Source organism: Lissotriton vulgaris, chromosome 4_1 (assembly GCF_964263255.1).
Source record: "Lissotriton vulgaris chromosome 4_1, aLisVul1.2, whole genome shotgun sequence".
Lineage (NCBI taxonomy): Eukaryota > Metazoa > Chordata > Amphibia > Caudata > Salamandridae > Lissotriton > Lissotriton vulgaris.
The window spans coordinates 357889846-357913524 of NC_141691.1; the positions used below are offsets into that span (position 1 = coordinate 357889846).

At 42.5% G+C, this 23679-nt stretch overlaps 1 protein-coding gene across 8 annotated transcripts in view; it reads left to right on the plus strand.

Annotated features, from left to right (window-relative positions):
• IL13RA2 (interleukin 13 receptor subunit alpha 2) overlaps nucleotides 1-23679 on the plus strand; it is an 870985-nt gene that overhangs the window by 569914 nt on the left and 277392 nt on the right. The gene's annotated exons all lie outside the window — the stretch shown is intronic.

Consider the following 23679-nt stretch of genomic DNA (forward strand, 5'->3'; position numbering starts at 1 on the left):
CCCGTGAAACTGCGTGAGGAGACGGGAGCGGTTCAGGATTGAAATCATTTTTACAACGTGACAGAAACTGATTTGAGGTGAGCGCCAAGTGTTCGAGGCATGAGTGAGTGACAGCTTGGGGAAGCCACTACTCCTAACTTTCAGAAGTTTGGGAGGCGAGTAATTAAAAGTCTCTGAGAGTCTGGAACTATTCTTATCCAATTTGAGAGGAAGATTGACCGCAAGGGACCAAGCTGTACTGCATAATTGCGTTGAGCTTTCGAAACACTGAGAGGAGCGTTTAACGGAACATATTGTGTTAAAGACTAATTAAACTGTACGGTAGCAGTGCATTGTAGATGTGTAAAGAAATATCTGAGGGACAGAAAGTTTAGCGAGCTTGTGTTCCAGTGACTGAAGATTCACCGTGGCAGCACTTTTAGTGACATATTATCTGAGATTATTGAGGAAGGGAGCAAAGGAAAACTGTGCCAGGGACAGGGGCTGTCGCCTCCCTGGTCTGAATTCATTGCTGTCAATGACGAAAGAAGTTAAAGAAATATTATTGGAGCCTATGAGGCGATGTGACAGAATTGTGAAAGTGGAAAACTAAGTACCTCCAGTAGAGTATTCAGACGCAGTGACCCTGTACCTATACTAGTGTATTGGCATAAGAAAATCTGTCAAGGAGGTTGGGAATAAAATTCGGGTGTCGTGTCGGGCACCTCGCTTCCGACCAGCCTATTAGCTTTGAGGGGAGTTGCGGTTCGATTCTAGGATCAGGGCGCTTCAGACCGAGTTCGTGTGTCTGACCGGGCACAGGTGGCGCAGAGGTGAAGAGCGCGAAGGTGAGGACGACGTGTGGGAGGCGACCGCAGTAAGGGAAAGCGGCTGATTTGGTGAAAGATCTGGACACATGCTGCGCACAGCTCGTCTACTGGACTCAGCTATAGAACTCAGAGCTTGTAGCGCGTGAGTGTGAGAGGAATTCTACACTCTGCGAGTACCTCAGCGCGAAGCAGCACGCATTTCAGTCACGCCTCCTCACATTTCACGAGCCACTGTCAAAACTGGGCGTGTGGAGATTCAAAAGGAACAGAGGGAGCTTTGCAAATCTCAAGGCTCCGTGAAGCAAACCTAACCTCAGCAGTGAGTAGAGGAAGCGTGTGGAAATTTATGATCTGAGGCAGCGCTTAGAAACAGAGATAGGTGAGGGTGAGGAGATTTCAGAGTTTCAAACCCACGAGTTTCGAGTAGTAGTTGAGTCGCAGCAGCGGGGAGAAGCTGCGTGAGGAATTCTCAAGAAGGGGCATACAGTGCTAAGAGTTCTGGTTGTGGAGTTAATACAGAGGTGAGGCAGCACGTCTCGTGAGGGATACAATTCTCTTTGCAATTAGTGACGGAGGATGTACAAGGGTCTTAAACCCACAAACGGCGTGAGCAAAGCATATTAAGTGATCGAAAAGAGCCTTTAGGGGAATAGTAAGCGGTCTTGGAAACGAGACCTCCAGAGTAAGGACCTCCAGTCGCCACAGCCTGCACATTTCTTTTATCTTGTGGCAGAATCAATACAGTTGTGAAGTAGCTCGATGTGAGAGGAACAAGTATTTTTGCAAAAGTGAATGAAGATTTTCAAGGGTCCCAAACCCACTTTCGACATGAGCAAAGCAGATATAGAGATTACAGAAAGTCAAGCAATAAAACAGTAAGCGAAATGGGAGAGTGACTTTTAAAAGTAGAATCCCAGTGAGTCCTTTGCACATCCCTTGTGACTGTCCTGGGGACGCTAGTGTGTCCCACTGAGCTCACCACATCACCATCTTTCTGATTAGGAGGATAAACTTGGTCACGTGTGTGCTAAAATACTGTTGCGCATTCAACATGGAGTGGGGCCAGAAGTACAATTGTCTGCCACTAGTGCCGTTTATGGAGAAGGATGATGAAAAAGTTGCAGAATGGAGTGAATGGAAAGAATATTTTGAGAATTACATTACAGTTCTTGAGGAAGAGGCAGTATCCTTTGTACCTAAGGAAAAGGCTGAAGTATTGCTTTACAGTTTAGGAACTGGAGGGCGGAAAAGGTACCTCAATATGGAAAAAACATTCATGAAAGGGACAGTTCGTAATATTTATGAGGACATCTTGAGAGCGTTGGATGAATATTATGCACAGGCCTCTTTGGAAAAAGTACAAAGGGAAGAAGTTTACAAGGAAGAAATGAGTAGCAACGAGGAGCGAAAGCTAAGCAAAGCAAACCAGGGGTGTACTATTTGCATTGGAGGAGTGATGACAGATATGTTATTAGATTCAGGATCGCCCCATAGTGGGGTAAGCAAGAGTGACTGGAATAAAAAATTAACTAAGAAATATGGAAACGAATTGAAAGAGGCCAACTCATCCCTGGAGACATTTACAGGGGAGGACATCGATGTAATAGGATATTTAGTCATGGAGTTAATGTACAAGGGAAAGTATACTAGAAGTACCATATATGTTACAGAAAGAGGACCCACCACGCTAGGGTGGAAGGACCAAAAGAAATTGAGAATATCCCTCCATGGAAAAAGAAGAGGACAAATGAAGGAGGAGGCACTGAAACAAAGCATGAGTGTAACCAAGGGTTGCGCAATGGTTGCCCTCAAGCCGCCCTCAAAGTGGGCAGGTGGTTGTGCGGGTGCAGCAAGTCGTGAAGAACGTGTGGAAAATACAGCCAAGTGCAAACTGAGAGAAAAACGAGAATCTTACCAAAGTTTGGTGGATGAGAGAGAAATACGTAAGAAACACGAGGAAAAAAACGGTGAAGGTATAGTTAGTGAAGAAGGAGATTTCGAAAGAAAAGGAGAAGGCATCAGGTCCACAGTTAAAGAGGGGGAAAGGTTAATAGGTAAGAAGAACATATCCAATTGCAAAGAGACGGGTTCAAGAACCACGTCGCTTGAATTCAAGACAAAAATGAGGGAGGAGTACGTGGCCAAATGTGTACAAGGAAGAGAAGAAGACGCAAGTGGGATTGGACCAAAAAATGAGAGAAAAGGTAAATACATAGCGAGATCCTACAGTGGGAAGTTGGAGAGAGAAAGCAAGGAGGTGCAGAAAATAATAAGAGGTTTCCCACATATGGTTCAGTCAGGTCAGAAGGGCTCACTCTATGATTATAGGAGTGAGCACCAGTTCAGGGTCCCAGAAATCTCCACTGAGTTCCCCTATGGTAGATGTGTGAAGAAACAAGGGGACGGACTCAAGGCTGAAGAGGCCCATGCGGATCAACAGGAGCAGTTTGACAAGAAATCCGATAAAGGCAGGGAGTCGGGTAAGGGCCAAGGGATAATGTACAAAAGACGTCCTAGACCAGCCATCATTGATGACGTGGTAAGAAAGACATAGTGTACCAGATGGCGTAGCCGATCTGGATCCTGGCCCAAGTACTGCTCGTAATAGCAAATTTGAATTACACCTCCAGCTTCATCTCCTGTGAGGATGTTTGGAAAGTCCTGTAGGAGAAGAGTGGGACTCGTTGCCATAGGTTCGTCATTTAGACTGTCGAAGAGTAAAGTGGGGTGGCACAGGAGGTGTCCTAGAATCGGGAAGATTCTGCCACTCCAAACTACTCTTCCCCTGTGCGACCACAGCCAGTTTTGGGGCAGGACCATGTGGAACTGGAGGTTTCCGTTCTAGCCTCCTGCTGGTTCCATTGGAGTCGATTGTGGGTCACAGTGTTTCCGTTACAGTTGCCCCCCATTCAGATATACCTCTTGGGGATTTATTTCTTGGGCCTGGGGTGGAGGTCTCACCCTTCTTTCTAAAGTTGCTTGTATTTAGTCACCCAGCGGGGGGCTCGTTTTCTCCACCCTTCCCCATCTCATGCTGTGTTCTCTTCCCCATTTTCCCATCTCCTTTCTCTCTCACTCTCTCTCTCCCCATTCTCTCTTTCTTCTCTCCCCCCTGCCTTTCTCTGGGGAGCTCTGTCCCTCTTTCCTGTTGTTCCCTTTAGGGGGGAAGGTGTGTTGTAACCTTCCTAGCCATTCCTCCCCGTCCCACACCCCTCTACCTTCTCCCTCCTTGGTACGGTCCGCTCTGCCTCTGAGAGCGGAGCGCAAGATAGAATGTTGATAAGAGAGTCTGCCGCCAAGCTGGGAGCACCTGTTGTATTCATTACTAATAAAACTCGTTTTTGAACCCTCATCGAGTAGCGGTTTATTACCACATAGACCCAAATATCTGATATGATTAGAACTCCAAGTAAAATTAGAAGCACTAAAATCAGGTTTAAAAGTGTACTTTGTTAAAGGTAGAATCTCGCATTTGTCATTGTTCAATTTATAACCAGATATGTTGGAGTAAGCTTGTACTTCTGTTAAGAAGGCAGGAATTGATTCAAATATTAATAAGCTTTATTTGACAGTTAAATCATAAAAGCACAGCAATTATCATTACATCTATACATCAATACATAATCACGCTTAAAATTCCAATAAACCAAACATATTTAAATAATTAAAATATTATTACATTACCTTTGTAGCTGTCGACTAGATATTTTAAAATAATACTAGAATTCCCCTTAATTCATAAGTGATCACCCTTCATCATTTCATTTTCCCAATACTCCACATGTTTTCCAGCAGAATGGTACAAAGATCTGTTATCGGCTGGCCGATTTCAGCACCTTTGATTAAATAGACCAAGCCCAGCCCAGGTACTTGGCCATGGCAATAGCTATGGGCAAGGCTGGGTCAGTGCATTAGACTCTCAACGCATCATCATGCCTTCTAAAACCCAGTAGATTGCATACGGATTTAACCCACATACGGTGAGGTGCGACATATAATGGGCAGAAAAACAATAGATTACTTATCGATTCCTGCTGGTCTAAAAACCTTGGGCAGGTACTGTTATTTGCTCCAATCCATTTACTGGAAAAAAGCCTTGTTGGTAGAGTTCTTAGCCTTAACTGGAAATACTGTTTTCGGTCGTGTGGTTTCTCGATAGCATCCCAATATTTTTCTAGGACAGGCTTTAACTTATGTTCCAAAAAACGTCCCCTTAGGTGCTTGGAGAATCCCTTGGTATATGCCGATGACATAACCGATTCCCAACATTTTTCCTTCAAGATCTTTTGTGAGGGAAAATCAGCATTGGATGGGTCATTCCACATCTCACTCATGCCCAGTTTCATTAAAAGCAATCTTATCTACTTCAGCCAGTTTATCTTATGAAAGGAGTCAGCATCCATTATGTCCTTTAGACCTTGGGCATAATGCGATAACTCTTCAGTACACCACAATCTGCGCCAAAATAATAAAGGGCGAAGCTTTGCCAAGTCGTCTACTGCTTTTCTTCCTAAATCTAGGAAGAGTGGCCACGTAGGTGTGCTTTGCGGTACTCCTGTAACCTTACGTAAAAAGGAATTCTCGGCTACAGTTAGTCGATTTAAATTTATAAACTCTCAAAGCTCTGCACCATATAGGGCTGAGCTTAATACCTGCATGCTGTATATCTCCAACACTGGATTAATTGGTTTAGTGTGAGAGGATTTAAATTTGGATATGAGTATCACTGACTGTTGCTTATGTTTTAACACAGCCAAATCAAGTTGGTTTTTCCAGCCCATGTCCTTCTGTAAGGTTACACCCAAATAGGTAAATGCGTTAACCAGTTCCAAGGGAGCTTTGTTCATATACACTTTGCCCCGAAATGACCTATGTTTGTTAAAGGACAGAAATTTGGTCTTCGCTGTGTTGAGTTCTAAACCCAGAATAGAGCAAAATTCTTCAAACCAGTGTAGGGCCCTCTGAAGGCCACTGGGTGTCTTGGAGATGATTAAAGTGTCATCCGCAAACATGAGGATAGGGATGTGATTTCCTGGAATTGAATCATTCGCTTGTGAGATGAAAAGCAAAATATAATCTGCATATGCTGCAAGTTTAATATGGGAATGCGATGCTTGGTAAACATGTAAATTTGGATTCTGACGTAATTTAGAGAGAAATGGTTCCAAAGCCAAATTAAAGAGGAAAGGGGAAAGAGGGCATCCTTGATGCACACCTCTACCTATATCAAAAAATGGAGATATCAATCCGTTAGCACAAACAGCTGCTCTAGGATTAGAATAGAGAAGTGAAATCAGGGAAATAAAATTGGGACCAAATCCAAACCATTTGAGTGTATAAAAAAGGTATTTCCACTCAACTCTATCAAACGCTTTCTCAGCATCCAACACTATTGCAGCTAGGGATTTTTTAGAATGTGATGATTTTGACAAGATGTTAAACAGGAGTTGTGTATTATCCGTTATGTAATGACCTTTAACAAATCCAGATTGTTCTGTTCCTAACAGGTCTGGTAAATAAGAATCCAGTCATAAGGCTAATGCCTTAGAAAAGATTTTGTAATTGATATTTACCAGAGATATGGGCCTATAGTTCTTACAATGTTTGGAGTCTTTACCTTCTTTAGGGATTATGCAGATATGAGCATCTGAGAAAGAACCAGAGGAGCTTCCTAATATGCTGAAGGTATTTATTAAAGAGTGCAATTTAGGCATTAAAAGTTTGGAAAAATATTAATAAAATTCGACAGTGAAACCATCAGGTCCTGGTGCTTTATCATTTTTAAGAGATTGAAGGGCGGTTAATAACTCTTGCTGTATTAAATCTGATTCTAATGATGATAAATCTGGAGGATTGTTTTGAGGTGTTTGAATGTTAGAGAAAAAATGTGATAAGGAATAGTCAGTAAATTGTGTTTCAGAAGCATTTAATGTTTTGTAGAAGAGAGAAATTTCATTTAAAATGTCACCATCCTAAAACTTTAGGTTCATATGTGCATCTTATATAGATTTAATGTTCAATTTATTATGCTTACCTTTCAAATAATTAGCCAAACTTTTCCCAACTTTATTCTTCCCACCATAGAATTTAGCATAGATTTTAACAAATATAGTGAGGCATCCTCCGTGGATTTTTTTGGCATTAATAAGGGCTGTTAGACAATCTTTTGAGTGTGAGGTATAAAAAGAATGCTCCAGTCTCTTAATGTCTTGAAGGAGATCTATAGTTTGTTTACGGGCATATTTTCGTTTCTTTGCAACAAAGGTTAGGATGAAATCTCTTGCTGAAGCTTTGAATGTATCCCAGAGAGTAGAAATAGGTATGGATTCAGTTTGATTTATCATGTAAAATTCATCAAAAACATGGTAAAGGAGGCAGTGAATTTTGGGTCTAATAGAAGGGCGTTATTAAAACGCCATCTTCTGGGACGTGTAATTTTAGGTAGGATGTCAAGGCCAACTGAAACTGGAGCGTGATCTGAAAACAGAATAGGAACAATTTCCGCATGGGTGAGAGTTTGCGAAATATTATGGGAAACAAAAATATAGTCAATCCTTGATGAGAATGATGAGATGGGGAATAAAAAGTAAATTCTCTGGTGGTTGGATTGCAAAGTCGCCAGGTATCAAGGAGCTTATGTTGATTACCGGCATGTACAAACGATTTGTGAGGCTTATTGGGTATAAAGGTGGTCGTGGAATTCCTGTCAATAAAAGGAACGAAAACCTGATTGCAATCTCCAGCCAGAATAAAGTTATGTTCTATGCAATGAGAAATTTGCTTGGCGAGTGTGTGCCAGAAGGAGGGTTCACCACATGTGGGGGCACAGACATTTAAAAGAGAGACTGGAACACCATTTAAAGATATTTTAACATTCAACCATCTACCACAAGCATCAGACTCTTGAGATAAGAGTGAACGCGAAAGGGATTTACAACATAGTATCATTATTCCATTACGTTTGCTGTCTCCTGGGGAAAAGAAAACCTCCCCAACCCAGCCCTTTTTTACCTTGGATGATTTGATCTCTGTAAGGTGAGTTTCTTGTAGAAAAGCAATATTGGCATTTAGTTTGGCTAAGTGAGTCAAGACCCTGTCTTTTAATGGGAGAGTTCAAGCCCTTAACATTCCAAGTAATCACATTTAATGACATATATTAATAAAAATATGCTGACCTACAAAAGCCCAATTCAATCATAGAACAAAAAAGAATTTGTGACAAAAATAAAATAAGGAAAGAGTCAGTCTTAAAATAAAAAAGGATGTAAGAATCGTATAGCAGTAACCAAGGAAGAAGCTGGAGACCAAGAAATGAACAAATTATATCAACTACAAAAAAGGTAAATATTTTAATAGAGAAAAAAGAAGAAGATGGACATGCAATGATGAGTATAAGGAGAAAATAGAAAAAAGAACAACAGAGAAAAATATTGAAGACACCAAGGAAGCAAGTGAATGCAAATTGTGGAGAAGATTGAGGGAAGAAGGTAATTGCAACACAGAGAACAAGAGACAAAACAAGAAACATACCTACAAAGGGGAAATATGGAGGGGAGGGAGGTGAGGCCACATGGACAGACGGAAAATCCGTGCGTAGGCACACAGGAAACCAGGGGAATACAACCCCATGCAAATGAAGGATCTGTGGAAGCAGAGAATAACAATTAGGAAGGTAAACATTAAGGCCTTTCGTATACCAGAAAAAACAGTGAAAATACTCTTAGAAGACTAATTTGAATACAATGCAAAATAATTCTGTGTTTAAACCAACAAGTATCCATTCTGATGTAAATAGTTTTACCGGTAGGATACAGACTTTGTACAGAACTTTGGAAGTAATTTCATAACGTTAATTAATAATATAACATTAAGTGTTAAATGACGATGAAGGAGTGGAAGGGTCCATTTTAACTGGCTTGCAAGAGTTTATGAAGCTCTGTCGTCTCATTGGGTTTTCATACGTAGTTCTAATATTGTAGGTAACCTTAAAGAGACAAGGACGGAAAAGTCCATAACGAGCTCCTAATGATCGAAGATCAGATCTCATATTGAGAAAAGCTTTGCGCCTCTTAGCGGTGGCTTTGGTGTAATCCTGTGCAAAAATTAAAGTAGAACCAGACCATGTGATTTTTTGGATGGCTTTGGCCGCAGATAAGACTTTTTTAACAAGTCTGTGTACTCCTAAAAATATAAGATCACTCCTCTTGGTCATTGCGAAGATGAAGCGTTGGAAGGAATGCGACACAATCTATGTGCTCGTTGAATATTAAGTACAGTACCATCTGGCATGTGAAGTAGCTTAGGAAGGATGTACTTAAAAAAGGTGAAAGCATCTGATTCTTCAAGTCCTTCCGCCAGGCCATAAATTGGAAGGTTATTCCGCCAATTTCGATTTTCAAGGTCCTCGACCTGTCGTTGGAGCACAGAGACTTGGGAGTAGAGTTGTGAGACGCCAGGACATGAGTCCTTAAGAGATGAGACACTTTGCTCGACTACTGAGGCTCTCGTGTCTAGTTGGGACCAATTATCTGTGAGGATTTGCAATTTAACATTGGTCTCTTCCATAAAAGGTCGAAGAGCTCTAATTTCTTCCAACAGGAGCTCCATAGAGACCGGTGAGACTGATTTTGGCGGAGAAGGGAGATCCTTTTTCAAGCATTTTCTGACAGATTTTCCTGAGGTTATAGAGGAAGGATCCAATGTAGGCTTCAAATACTGCGACAAAGATAACAAAGAGTCCTCAAGTTAAGAAAGTTCTGTGAAGACATTCGGATTTTTAATAAAAGATTGCTTCCCTTTTGGTAATGTGGAGGAGGATGCCCTAGTTCTGCCCATTAAACATATCCAAAATCAAAAACATGAAAAAATGTTGAAGGAAATGGTTGTCAGGATATGACAGGAGAGTAAACTGAACTGAATTAACTGTTACTTCCTTCAAACAGTTAATAAAACAGTTAATAGTGCTCAAAACCTGCAGTGAAAAAACTCTTAAATGGGCTAATGTATTAGAAGTGGTCTAGCTTGCAGGACAGCACGAAAGCACAATGGTGTTTGATGTGCTACATTGAAATAGGCACCAAAATATGGCTGGCAAAATCAGTTTTGTAAAGCTGACAGGAATGTGTGCACAAAATAGGGCATGAAGGCATAGGCAGAGGAGACAGGTTAAAGAGAGATGAAATTAGCCCATATATATGCCTTTTGAAGTGCAAAGTTTAATTGAGTTGTAAATAAACACACCCTAAAACGTGTTTGTAAAACATGTGACCGTTGTACTGTTCCCAAACTTTAAAAAGCAGATTATGCCTGTTTTGCTGAGAAAACTGTTTGGATAAACTAGATAGAAACCACAAAGGTGGTTATCAAGTACATTTAGGTGACCCGAGAAAAGAAAGCGTTCTTTTCAAAGTTTGTGGTGCATTCCTGGTGGTTTTCTAACTGTTAGTTCTGACTTGATGAAATTCTGTGATCAACTTAGTTTTTCCATGACTTGTATATAGTGAGTGAAGGTAGAGACGTGTTTTGCCGGGCCATCGCCACCTGTACTGTGTTTAACTGCTTCTTTACTGAGCAGGAAATTGTAGAATGGATGGCAGAGGCTTGTATTCATTTTCTTTCTAATGGCTGTTGACTTGCCACTGTGAGGATTTATTTAACGGTTTCAGCACCAGGATACCCTTGGCATCTGAATACCCTTGCAGGTGATAGTATGTCTTTTAAATACATATAACATTACATGAGTTGCTCTTGTACCTAATGCTGGTGGGAGCTTTGATCAGTTTATATGTAACCAGAGGTAACATTAGGATGTACAGCATAAAAAAACTGTAGATCTTACATTGTACTTGTAGAGAACATCATGGTTTGTCATAATATATTGATAGGTCAGGTAGTAGGTTTTGGGGGGGGCACCTACTAGCTTAAGAGCTAGAAAGCATGTTTTTTACGGGAGAGTGGAAAGGGTTATTTTTTATGTTGTGTAGCACATGTTCCTGGCAGGAGCTGTGACTCAGGTGAATGAGTTTTGAACACATCTTGTTGCTTCTGGAGAGTTTTGATTTCTGAGGCTTCTGGTTGATAGATATAGAATTATAAAGCAGACCAAATTACTTTTGGGCATTGTTCATTACTGAGTGTGTTTTTGGTAGTTGTGAATTGTTTTGGAAAATAATTAAAATCTGTTGTTTTTTACAGACAAAGCTGCATGCACATTTTAGCGTGTAGACCATTTTCAAAAATAAAAGTGAATAGAAACATGCATGGCTAACTGTATACTACTATCACCTGTATTTAGTTTTAGAGTGCAAGCATTCTCCTGAGGCAATCATGACACAAGGACAAGCACATGTCAGATACAGACAATAGAAAAGGCTCCATATAGGGGAGAGTTAACAGAAGAGATGGGGTTTAATGCTTTCATAAGTTAGGAGGAAGAGCTGCCCACTGCTGAAGGGAGTCCTCCGTGCCTTGAGGAGAATTGGCGACAGGAGCCAGGCTCCACCATATACCGCGAGTCAATAACAGAGCTACCCCGCCCCGGCCTGATGGAGGCAGTGGTCAAGGGGAGCAACAGTGGGTCACCGAGAAGAGTAGAGGAACAGCTCAGTGTTGCAGTAATCACCTGTCTTCCATGCCCTCCTAAATGTAAACACATTACCACCATGTACTCTGCATTCAGAGAGAACCAGCCAACAGCACCCTTCATCTTCACAATCGTCTCTCTATTGAGCTCCCCAATACCCATCCATCTGTCCAAACCCTGCTCTTGCAAAATGCTCTAACCCCCCTGATATTCAAGGTAGAGGGAGCACTTCGACTCAAAATTCATCATCACAAGGCACCACTTTGCCATGTCCTCCTTCGTTACCGGGCACGCATCCACCTTGTAAAGTTCTATGCTTTATTATTATCCAGTGGCAATTTTTTAATGCACTTAACGCGGGTTCGTAGAACGTAGCTTTATAACAACAATCTTTATTGTTCCCGATGTTTGCAGCAGTGATGGATTTTTAACTCTTTATTGTCCCCGCCTTCAACAGACATTGTTTTTTTAAATTATCTTTATTGCGCTTCCGCCGCTTACACAGACAGGGCTAGTGGACGGTGCCGTAGTCTCAACATGTCCTCTTCCTCAGCTCCCGCTGGGTCTGGTGGCCCCCCGTCGTCTGCCTCCTCATCTGCGCCCTACACCAGGTTTGGGCTCATGGGCCAAGTAGGAAGAGGCGGCTCCTAAGCCCCCATGTGCAGCTGCGACAGCAGCTTCCTGGCGATGCAGGGGGGCTACCAGGACAAGAGCAACAACTTCCTGTGGTAAGTAGCAAATGGCAAAAGGGCATAGAGGGAGAGGGTGCTGCCTGGGCAATGGTAGTGACTTTCCTAAATTGAGGGAAAAGAAGATGGCAACAGAGCCTAAAATGGAGGCACAGTTATGGACCATAACTGTGCCTCCACAGTAAGTACGTCTGATACCTATTATCCAGCTCCTGTCTTTAATTTAACTCATTTTGTTTCCTAGAAGTTGTAGTCTTCGTGTGCTTCAGTTGAAACAGTTGAACTTAACCTCTGATGATATGTATTAAAAACAAATCTCTGGATTGCTTTCATGGTGTTCAGTGTTGTGGCCAGGTGGCATCATGCCTAATTGAAAGGTTATTGCTTTTAAAAAACAACACTGCCACCTTGCACTAACTTTTAGTCATTATCACTTTCGATGATATGTTTCAGTCATTACTTTGAACATTAAAGCACACAAGGGTCTCAAAACTCAAAAGGCAACACAAAGTTGGCTAAAATGCCAGGACGGGCTAATGTGTCAAGGGTTGGCTAATTGGCTGCTGTAAAAAGTAAGAAAAAGGCCATATGACATAGTTGCTTGGTTACACAGTTTCATGTGTGACATCCTCAACCAGTCTTGACTTTTTAACCCCTTGCATGCTGCTGCGATTCTGCGCTGTGCGGCACATTCTGATCTCGGGAGCCGTCATCAGCATGGAAGGGGTTAAACCAATAACCTGTTGCATTCTGGGACTTGTAGTTTAGTTCACATTGTTTCTCATGGACTCAAAAACAAATCATGCAACTTGCTGAGGCCTACAAAGCCTGTACTACTGACTGAAAGTATTACTCATAGAACAGAGTCGCTGGTCTGTTTACCTGTGGTTGGGGAACAGGGAAAAATAGACGGTGTGATTGTTATTAGTACTAAAGCATTTGCTTACTGTTTTGGGGATATAAATACACACAGAGCATTGCTATATCCTGTCTTGTACGCTGTGTATTAAGTGTCTGCTGTCTGTGTGATAATGTAGAACCCTGATGTGCAGTAGATTCTGCCATTAGGAAGAGCCCAGTAGGGCGAAGGCTGATTGTGTATCAACATGCTCCTGGTGGGGAGCTATTTAATGTCAGATACCTAAATGAATCTACCTTAAGCCACATCTCATCCATGTCACATTTACAACATTTACATACATGAAACCGGGAGATTTTGAAAAAATAAACGGAGGAATGTTTTTTTTCCACGAAGGCCAGGAAATTTGCCCTGGATCAGATGTTGGTAGGTTGTTCTAAAGGTTGAATTTCTGAATTGTAAAGCACTGGTCGTCTTTTGAGCTAAATGTTTTGTCAGCAGGTAAACTCAGAATAATTAAAATGTGCTTGTAACTGTCGCCCCATCATGTAATAATGCCTTGATGAATTTAACATGGACTTAGTGGAGGGCACACATGTCCTCTGGTGATCCCAATCAATACTGCATCTTTTAATGATACTGGGTGAGCCTAATAGTTTTCGATTAGATTTCGTGGTAAGTCTTTATTTTTGGCTCAGTTTAATGTTGACATTTCAGGTCATAAGTCTGGTTCTGTCTGCGTTTTTTTTCTTGCATTGAAAGGGAGCCAAATTAAGGCATGAGAAAGCTAAAATAAATTCACTTTTGGCTTTACAAATCAGGAGTCTCCCACCTGAATCAGGTCTGTTGTTTTGTATGACATCTACATGTGAACTTCTTTACTTCGTAACAGGGATATGAGTACAAGTTATGGTCAGGACACGGCCAGCAATTACTGGGGTATGGAAAAGAAAGTGGCTGGGAGAGCAAGAGGGTTTTGGGTCATGGGGCACAGTAAAAAGAGCTGTGACTATCTAGTATTTTTATTTTTGGGATACTCTTTCGAAGTGCCCACTTTTGTCACGTGCGGGAATCATGTTCTGCTTCAGTGTGTGCAATGTTGCTAGATGTGCATTGTAGGCTACTGGTTGCGTATATTTTCATAATTTAAAGCCTTTTCTTGCACAGATACCACTCTAGGCGTCAAACCAGTTCTGTTTCATCAAAGTTTATTGGAAAGTTATCTCTATGTCATTTGCGATTTTGTTATTTAGAGTATCTAGGACTGGAGCCCAGTACAGCGATAATGGTAAGAATTAATGTCTGGTGATAAATGATGTGCTTCAGTCATGTTTTTATGACATACTTTTTCTGGATGTGAGGAGTTTTGAATAGTTGTATGCCATAGTAGAACACTCTGTATTTCTTAAAGAGTTTGTGCCACAGAAGTTAGATGATATGCATATTGTGCAGTTCCTGAAGGCCAGGAAATTTGCCCTGGATCAGGTGTTAGTAGGTTGTTCTAAACGTTGAATTTCTGAATTGTAAAGCACTGGTCGTCTTTTGAGCTAAATGTTTTGTCAGCAGGTAAACTCAGAATAATTAAAATGTGCTTGTAACTGTCGCCCTATCATGTAATGCCTTGATGAATATAACATGGACTTAGTGGAGGGCACACATGTCCTCTGGTGATCCCAATCAATACTGCATCTTTTAATGATACTGGGTGAGCCTAATAGTTTTCGATTAGATTTCGTGGTAAGTCTTTATTTTTGGCTCAGTTTAATGTTGACATTTCAGGTCATAAGTCTGGTTCTGTCTGTGTGATATCCAGTCAGTGACAGGATGACCAGACCTGACTCACTAGGACTGTGATGCAGCTAGGAATCACCAGTGCTCTGTGCAGGATTTTCTTTTTGGGAGCGAGTAGGGGGGAGGCAGGCTTTTTTTTTGTGTTGAAATTTTTTATTGAAAATTGCAGATAGAAATACAAATGTGTTGACAAAGTAAAATGATATAATGATAAACAGATGAAAATATAAGTGATAATGAAACTTACATAAGATATAGCAAATATGAGGAGATAAAGAATAACATATTCCATATTCCAATATAAGATAAAATAAGAAAGAATAATAGGTAAATTATAATATAAAAGGAGAGGAAAAGACAAGAAAAGGAAAAGAGAAAGGAAGACAGAAAGAAAAGAAAAGAGAAGAGTACAAGAGCAACAGAAACAGAGAGGGAATAAACTGGAAGAAAGGCAGGCTTTTAATATTTCTTTGAATGCACTTTAAGGACAAATTGTGCTCATTTATCATTTAGAGCTTGGAGTGCAACAGTTTTCTTCTGAACGACAATGCAAAGTTCCCTGCTCTGTCATTGTCTTTTATTGTGGTACTGTAGTAATTACACTTAATGCAGGAAATTGAATTAAAGCTTTGTTCAAGAAGCTTGGTACAACAAATGCATGCAGCTCAGAAGGAGCTAGCTGAACAATGAATCATAACATTCTTGTTATCACAGTTGTTCTCTAAACATTCTTATTGCATGCCTACTATTTCTAATTCTAGTACACCATCAATGAAAGAGTAAGCCTTGAAGTGGTCAAAAACTAGGTTTAATGAATAACTTGCAGTGGATCAAACAATTTTGTTGCTGGTTACCACCTCCACCACCAATACCACCACCACCAGTACCACTACCACCAGTACCACTACCACCACCACCACCAATACCAATGACACCACCAATATCAATACTACCGCCACCAATACCACCAACACAAATACCACCACCACCAGTACCACCACCAATACCACGAATACCACCACCACCACAAATACCACCACCAGTACCATCACCACCAAACCACCACCAATACCACCACCACCGCCAATACCACCACCACCAATACCACCAGCGAAAGGTGTTGGAGTGCTTGGTTATTGTTTATAGCTCAGATCATATGTAACTTTACCTTCGCACTTTGTGTCTTTGTAATTTACAACACTTACACATCTTCACTGCACTATTTATCACTACTTTGAAGACATCGCAGGTGGGTCTCTTCCTCTGATATTTACAATCTAACAAACGGTCGAGAAGACATTTGTGAGAGTTTAAGTTATTAGTATTGTAAATGACAAGGCCTTTTATTCATGTTTTAAAACCCAAAACATCAATAAAAGGCATTGTCATTTACAATGCCAATAGCTCAAACTCGCGTGAATGTGAGACCTACTGCATTGCAAATGCTTGTTTTTTTCTAGTCTCTTTTCAATCTCTAGGGGCTTGAAAGGCTGCACCCACTCTGGCTAGTTGTCGATGATGACATGGTTCTGGTGGGATTTGGCATCAGTGCTTCTGATTTGCTCTTCTCACTTTCATTACCGTGATCTTTTTCTGCACCCATATGGGGTGGGGGGGTGTGGCAGGGTGTGCTGTGACTGGTGGTTAGGGGATGTTGCAGGGCCCTGGAAAGGAGGTGGTCTCTAATCGTCTCAGGTATGTCTAAGTTTAAGGGAATGAAAACAAAGGGCGCACAAAGACAAAAAGAGTCCTTACCCATTTCTTGTCCTGGGCACAATTGAGTTTTGGAACTAAAGGGCAGTGAAGGCACACTTTACTGGTGCTTATCTTGTTTGCAGGACAATTGAGGGTTCAAAGCCCCTGTCTGTCAGTTGCTGGTGGGCGTTGTAGACACCTTAGGTTCTTCAGGGTGCTATTTGATCTCTGGCTTCTCTGACAGAATAAGGGGAGCTTTTGGTGCCTGTGATTCACATTTCGCAGTACTCATCTCATGTTTGTGCCTCATTGTCTCCATCATTGATACATAACATTTTTGTGAATCCCTACTCTCCAATAGTATTGGTTACGCTAGCAGAGAATTGAGGTGAATATAGTGGGTTAAATTTGGGTCCCGGTTCTATACTAGCTAGGGACACTGAAATGCAGGGTTGAAGTAATACCATTACAGATGGGTCTGAGCTATTTGAAGATGCACAATAGAACATATAGAGCAGCATGAAGTGTCTCCAAGAGTTGACAGAATATTTTGTATTGTAATTTTTGGATTGGATTGGCCCTAGCACTTTGCACTTTCCTGAGGCGTCAAGCCGGAAAAGCTAGAAAGCGAGTCTCTACTTTGTGCATTTTAACCTGTTTTAACATAATTTTAATTGTGCTTTTTTAGCTCAATTGCACTATTTCCACTTTGTCACTCACCCTTGCACTCTGTGTCTTCCCGCGCAGCCGATTAGGCGCTGTCGCGGATTGCTCAGGGGGTGAGCCGCCATCTTGCTGAGAGGAGCAGGGTTGCGGTCTAGTTCTTTTGACCCTCCCGCCCTCTTCCTGCATAAATGTCCAGCATGCCCCGTCGGCGCAGCGGACAGGCACAGCGGGTGTGTCGACTGCGCGCTGAAGGAGCGCCAAAGGCGTGCCTGTCCGCGCCCGTCCGCGCCCAGACGGGTTCAGGGCCATAATCCCTGGCCAAATCGTGTCACCCAGGCTCAAGTATGGAGCAGAACAACTATACGCACTGCGGTCCATGTCAGAACAGGCCTGTTCCATTTAGATATGCAGGACCAGTTCCCTCACTGCACCTTCTCCTTGGGTGTTCCGCAGCTGTGCTGTCATCTTGCACAGCAGGATACTACTCCCGTTAATCCCCTCTTTACACTTCTCAGCCTGAACTGCCGCTTCTTACATAAACATAAACGCAAGATCTTTGATCTTCTCACGGATGAATTGCCCAACGTACTGTTTATTACTGAAACGTGGCTCCAAGAAAGTTCCGGCCCAGATATTGCGGAAGCCTTACCCACTAGCTACTCCATTGCCAAAAGTGACCGACCCAATAAAATCTGGGGTGGCATTGCGATTATTTCTAAGAACACTTTTCAATGCCAACTTGACTTTGGGCAACTGTGAAGCTGCATGGTTCAAACTTGCTCTTCATCCCAAGTTCACTCTCACTGGCCTCCTGGTATACCGTCCCCCTGGCCCTGTGAATGCCTGGTCGGCACTGCTTTCTGACTACATAGCTTCGGTCCTTACAACTTCCAGCAACTTCCTGGTCGTTGGGGACTTTATTGTCCACTTGGAGGATCCCAAGAATAGCGTAAGCAGCAATCTTATTGCTGACCTTGCGTCTATGAACATTATTTTACATAATCAGGGCCCCACACACAGTGGAGGTCATTTCCTTGACCCCATTTTTTCCAATATCACTCACCTACGTTGTTTTCCGGCCCTACCTGTTCCTTGGTCTGATCACTATTTAATTAAATTTACCCTTACTGCCACCCAAGCTCTGCCTAAATGCGGAGTATCACTGAGTACTAACAAAAGAGACTGGCGAAAGTTGGACATCGCCTCTTTCAACAAAACTCTACCCTCTCATTTACCTACTAGCCTACTTAACTCAGTGGCTATGGAAGCTGCTGCCAGCACTGTCAATTCCTGGCTTCTTGAAGCCATGGACATTTGCCTTCCTTCCGTGCACAAAAAGGTGATTATTCATAAAACACCTGCCCCCTGGTATAATGATGCACTAAAAGTCGATAAATCTCGGTGTAAAAAAACTGGAACGTACTTGGAGAAGAGATTATTCTCCTGCAGCAGGTCTTATCTATAAAAATGAGTTGAAGCGCTATCACACAGCCTGTGCCTTGACTAGGGCGACTTATGTTACTAAAACGATATCTGAAGCGGTAAACAAGTCTAAAGTACTTTTTAGCATGGTCAAAAATCTTGCGGGTTCCCAGACCACAGCTAAACTTCCACCTCTGTCTAATAGCAAGTGTGACGAACTCGCTCAGTTTTTCATCTCTAAAATTGATAACATCTATCAAGATATTTCTGCCCATAGAGATACCAACACCTGTTATTTTGTCCCTCAATCTTGAGGAGTCTATTCATTTCCCTATCTCTTCCCCTGCCTCACTTTTGTCGTGGCCTGATCTTCATCCCTCCACTCTTCTTGAAATTTTGCGTAAAGTCAGATCGGGCTCTCCTATCTATCCCGTTCCAGTTCCAGTGCTGCGTCTATTGGATACTCCACAGCTCACGATGATTTGCGCTACGCTTAATCAGTCACTTAATACGGCTGTTGTTCCTGCTAGTTGGAAGCACGCAATGGTCACCCCTCTGCTAAAAAAAACCTCCGCCGATCCTATTGTCCCCTCCAACTTCCGCCCCATTTCGTTGCTGCCAGCCTTTTCTAAAGTCCTAGAGAGACATATTCACCAACACTTGTCTCATTTTGTGACGGTCAATAACCTATTACACTTTTCTCAGTCTGGTTTTCGGCCAGGTTTTTCCACGGAGACCACTCTCCTTGGAGTTACGGAAAACCTCCGTGTTCTGCTGGATCGTGGTGACACAGTTGCACTGATACTGCTTGATCTCAGTGCAGCTTTTGATACTGCGTCCCACGATATACTCCTTAGATCCCTTGCTGCCATAGGCATTGGTGGCATAGCCTTGGACTGGCTACCATCTTTCCTAACGGACCGGACTTTTCAAATATTTTCACATTCCTCCACATCCAAAACCTATTTTTCTCCTTATGGTGTGCCCCGGGGCTCGATCCTCAGCCCCCTCCTTTTTAATCTTTACGTTACCCCTTTGGCTCTCATCGCACAACGCTCTGGGTTGACTCTGTATACATACGCTGACGACTCCCAAATTGTGTTTTCCCTTCCCTATCCCAATCTGACCTGGGCTCGACCTCCCCCCTGCAGGTTGGTCTGAGTGAGATATCCAACTGGATGAATCTCAACTTACTCAAGCTAAATGGTGGAAAGACCGAGGTCCTGGTCCTTGGGAATAAGCCTGATCTTTGGAGACTTAGGAATTGGCAATCTGAGATGGGTCCATTTCCATCTCCTTCAGAGCATGTGCGAAACCTGGGTGTGATCCTTGATAATGGCCTAACTACGAAAGGTCAGGCCAACAAAGTGGCAGCCACTTGTTTTACCATACTGCGCTGGCTTAGAAAGATCCTCTGAATGCTGCCATTGGACACCCAGAGGTCTGTAGTGAACGCCCTGGTGACCTCCAGGTTGGACTATGGCAACATACTCTACCTGGGGTCTGCCAAGGCAGTCACACGACGTCTTCAACTGGTCCAAAACACTGCCGCTCGTCTACTTTGTGGTTGCCGAAAAACTGATCACATTACAGAACACCTTCGTGAGCTTCATTGACTCAGAATTGAGAGTCGCGTGAAGTTCAAGGCTTTGAGCTTCATGTATAAGATCAAGGCTGGTGTGGTCCCGTCCTATCTGCAGTCTCTTGTTAAAATCTATACCCCCTCTTGTTCACTCCGATCTTCTTCACAAAACTTATTTTGTGTACCCAAGCACAGACTATCCAGAATGGGTGGCAGCTCATTCTCGTGCTTGGGGCCCAGACTTTGGAACTCTCTTCCCCTCCACATTCGTGCTGAGAACTGTCAACCTGGCTTTTTAACCAATAATCCCCTGAGCTGTTAGTGCTTTGTTGCTGTTTGCCGTTAGCGCCTGAAAACCCTTGCGGGTAGCTGTCGCGCTCTACAAAACGAATAAATAAATAAATAAATCATCATAATATGCCAGGTTTATCACTGATGACTCTCAAGTACTCCCACTGACATGTTGAGATCTGGTTAGTTCTATAGAGGTGCACAGAATGTCTTCTGAACAATGAGGCAGTGAAAACACAAGGGACAACAGTTTTCCATGAGCCGGGAATGCTTGGTACACTGCATGGATCGCCTTGTAACAAAGACTCATAATGATAACTGCATATGGCTGCTCTTTGTAATTGAAGGCACATCATCTCATCTTTTTCAGGCCAAGTAATATAAATGCTGTGCATGTTTCAATTATTTAAGGATTTGAGTTTGCAATGGTAGACATTGATGCTGTATATGAAACATATCAGAAGTGGTTAGTGGTACAACTTCATAAAAGTAGCCATTCTTCAACTATGGCTGCCTAGAGCTCTGAACAACAGCCTGGCACCCGTAAACAGCTGTTTTGTTTACAGAACACCATGCACAGCAGACCATGGGCAACAGTTGGCAGCCGGACTTTTGAGGGAAAGTACAGTTTTGAAGCAAGTGTTGGGATTCAGACATGAAATAGACAATAGATTATATGTAGGGCTGGATGGGTTTGGACACTTTGGCGAATGGGGCAGTGGAGATTGAACAGATTCAAATGCTAGACTGGAAAATAGACTGTAATAGTGGCTTGCTCCCTTCAGGGTTACTGGTTTACTTTAGGGGCACAGTGGATAGAGTTAGTGCATGAGGCTAGTTCAACATGTTGTTGGTTTTGATAGCATTCTGCTTCGCATCAGCTCATGCCCTATTTTTCGATTCCTCCATGTTTGTTGTTTTCTTTTTCACTGATCACTTTATTGCATTCCATTATTGCTCTTGTTGTTGATGCACGATACCTTTAAGTATATTATCTACGGCTTACCGCCTCAGCTGAAGGTCTTTAAATCTTGGTGGCATCCTGGGGTTCTCCGTGTGTATCCTGGTCTGTCGGGAGCTCATAGCAACTACAACTGTTAAGCTGTTACGCTAGATTCTACTTTGTGCCAAACCATTCTACTCTAGATAGTACTTCATTTATGTCTTGCCACTTACCCCAAACCTGCCTCAGTGACTTGCTGCCTCTCCATATTCAAGATGAACCTGTTACAACCTTGGGTTGAAAAGAATTGTGAAAGGGGCTAAATCAGGTTCTGTCGGTTCCTCTCACTCTTTTCCCTGTTCTTCCATCAGTTCCTACTGTAGAATGTTGTTACTTTAATATACCAGACTAGGGATTCAGGGATGGCATGGGCTTTCAGCTGGTCCGCTCAACATAAACTTGACAGGAAGATCTGATGGCATTAGGCAAAAGATGGAGCTTGGGGTACAGCAGGCAAATTTTGGATCCAGTTAATTATGGATACTTTGAAGAGGTCAGCCTATCTGATAGAATGCCTTAAGGTGAATACTTTCAAACTCTGTATGCATTTAATAGAAAAGGTAGGGGCATATTACCAAGGGCATTATCGCCGCATTAGCGGGACTTTTTCCCGCTAATGCGGGGATAATTTTATCGCCCTATTACCAATGTCGCTAACACCCGTTAGCGACAGGTTGTAGGTGATAGCGGACATTTAGGGGCCCACTTTGCATGTCAGCGATAATTATCGCTAATGACATGCAAAGTGGGCGTGCCAAGATGTTAGCGACTGAAAACAGTCGCTAACATCTCTAACTCCTATTAACAACTTTTGGAAATATTCGCGCTAAGCGCGAATATCTCCAAAAGCTAACGCCTGCTAAAAGCAGTTCTTAGCCATGTTATCCAATGGAAGGTGGATAACATGGCTAAGAGCATTGTCACGATAATGCATGAATATCGCTGATTTTTCAGCGATATTCATGCATTTCGCAGGATTTTTACCGCTTTTGAGATAAACCTTGATAATATCAAGGTATCTCAGCGGTAAAAATCCTCGGTGCTTGGCGATTTTTTTTTCCCGCTAACCAAGCAATAGCGATAATTATCGCTATTGCTTGGTAATATGCCCCGTACTGTCTGTGCTACCTTCAGTATGCTCCAACTAGCACACAAACAGCCACACATCACTTTTATCTTCACCAATATGCCTAATCAAAGGATTTCACTCCAGGATTAAGGCACTATCACAGTATTTAAGAATTGCAGGCAAGGCTGTGGGATGACTTGTCAAACTCTATCCTCTATCCTTTTGGGGTGTTCCTATGTCCAGAATGAATACCCACATTACTCAAGCCAGGTTAGCATCTTCAAATATTTTTGATGTCAGTGCGCACAAATATTTAAGTAGCACCAACTCATAGTCAAAGCAGTTCAGCATACTGAATGTTACCTGCTTTGAGGCACGGTGTCTCACAATTGAGATTTGTATGTGTAGCCTGTGGCTTAAATTAAGCCTGTATGTCAGTGAATACAGTCAGTTCAGTTAATTTTATTTTGCTTTAGACCTTCACAAAATATCAGCAAAACACTATATAGTAACGCACATAGCTACAGAAACACAATCTACGTAGGAATCACCTCACACCTCCTAAAAAGACTGCAAACCATACAGAACTCAGTTGCCAGACTCATCCTGCACCTCCCAAAGCGAACCCACATGAGGCTCCACCTCATGAAGCTCCCCTGGCTTCCCATTCTGAATAGATGTCGATTGAAGATCCTGATCCACACCTACATGGCCCTAAACAACCATGGACTCTCTAGTCACCCGCTCTTCGCCTCCCTCTCTGTCCTCTCACACTCCCCGCATCTACCAAAGCAACAGTGGAGGATGCCTTTCTTCTACCTCACTGCAAACTAATTGAATGACTTCCCCCTTCACCTCTGAACCTCATCCTCTCTGTTGGACTTCAGGAAGGGACTGAAGTCCTGGCTGTTCCAGTGTCCCCTCCCTCAGCAGCAGGTTCCCTGTGCCTGCATACCCTCAAGGGTGATAAGCCACAGTTTATATGTCCTGTTTGATTGATTGATTGAAAAAACAAAATCCTGGAACCATCTGTCAGGTGTTATGGTGCGTTCGCACATTATTCTCGATTGCTTTGATCATGAGATAGAACAAACAAAATTAAATGATGTGTTCCTATAATTAGGTGTGCCTTATTGCTTCTGTTCAGTGAATGATTACCTAAGCTAGCGCATTCAATTAGACACCAGTAGGCAGTGCCACAGCCACCAGATCTTTCGACCA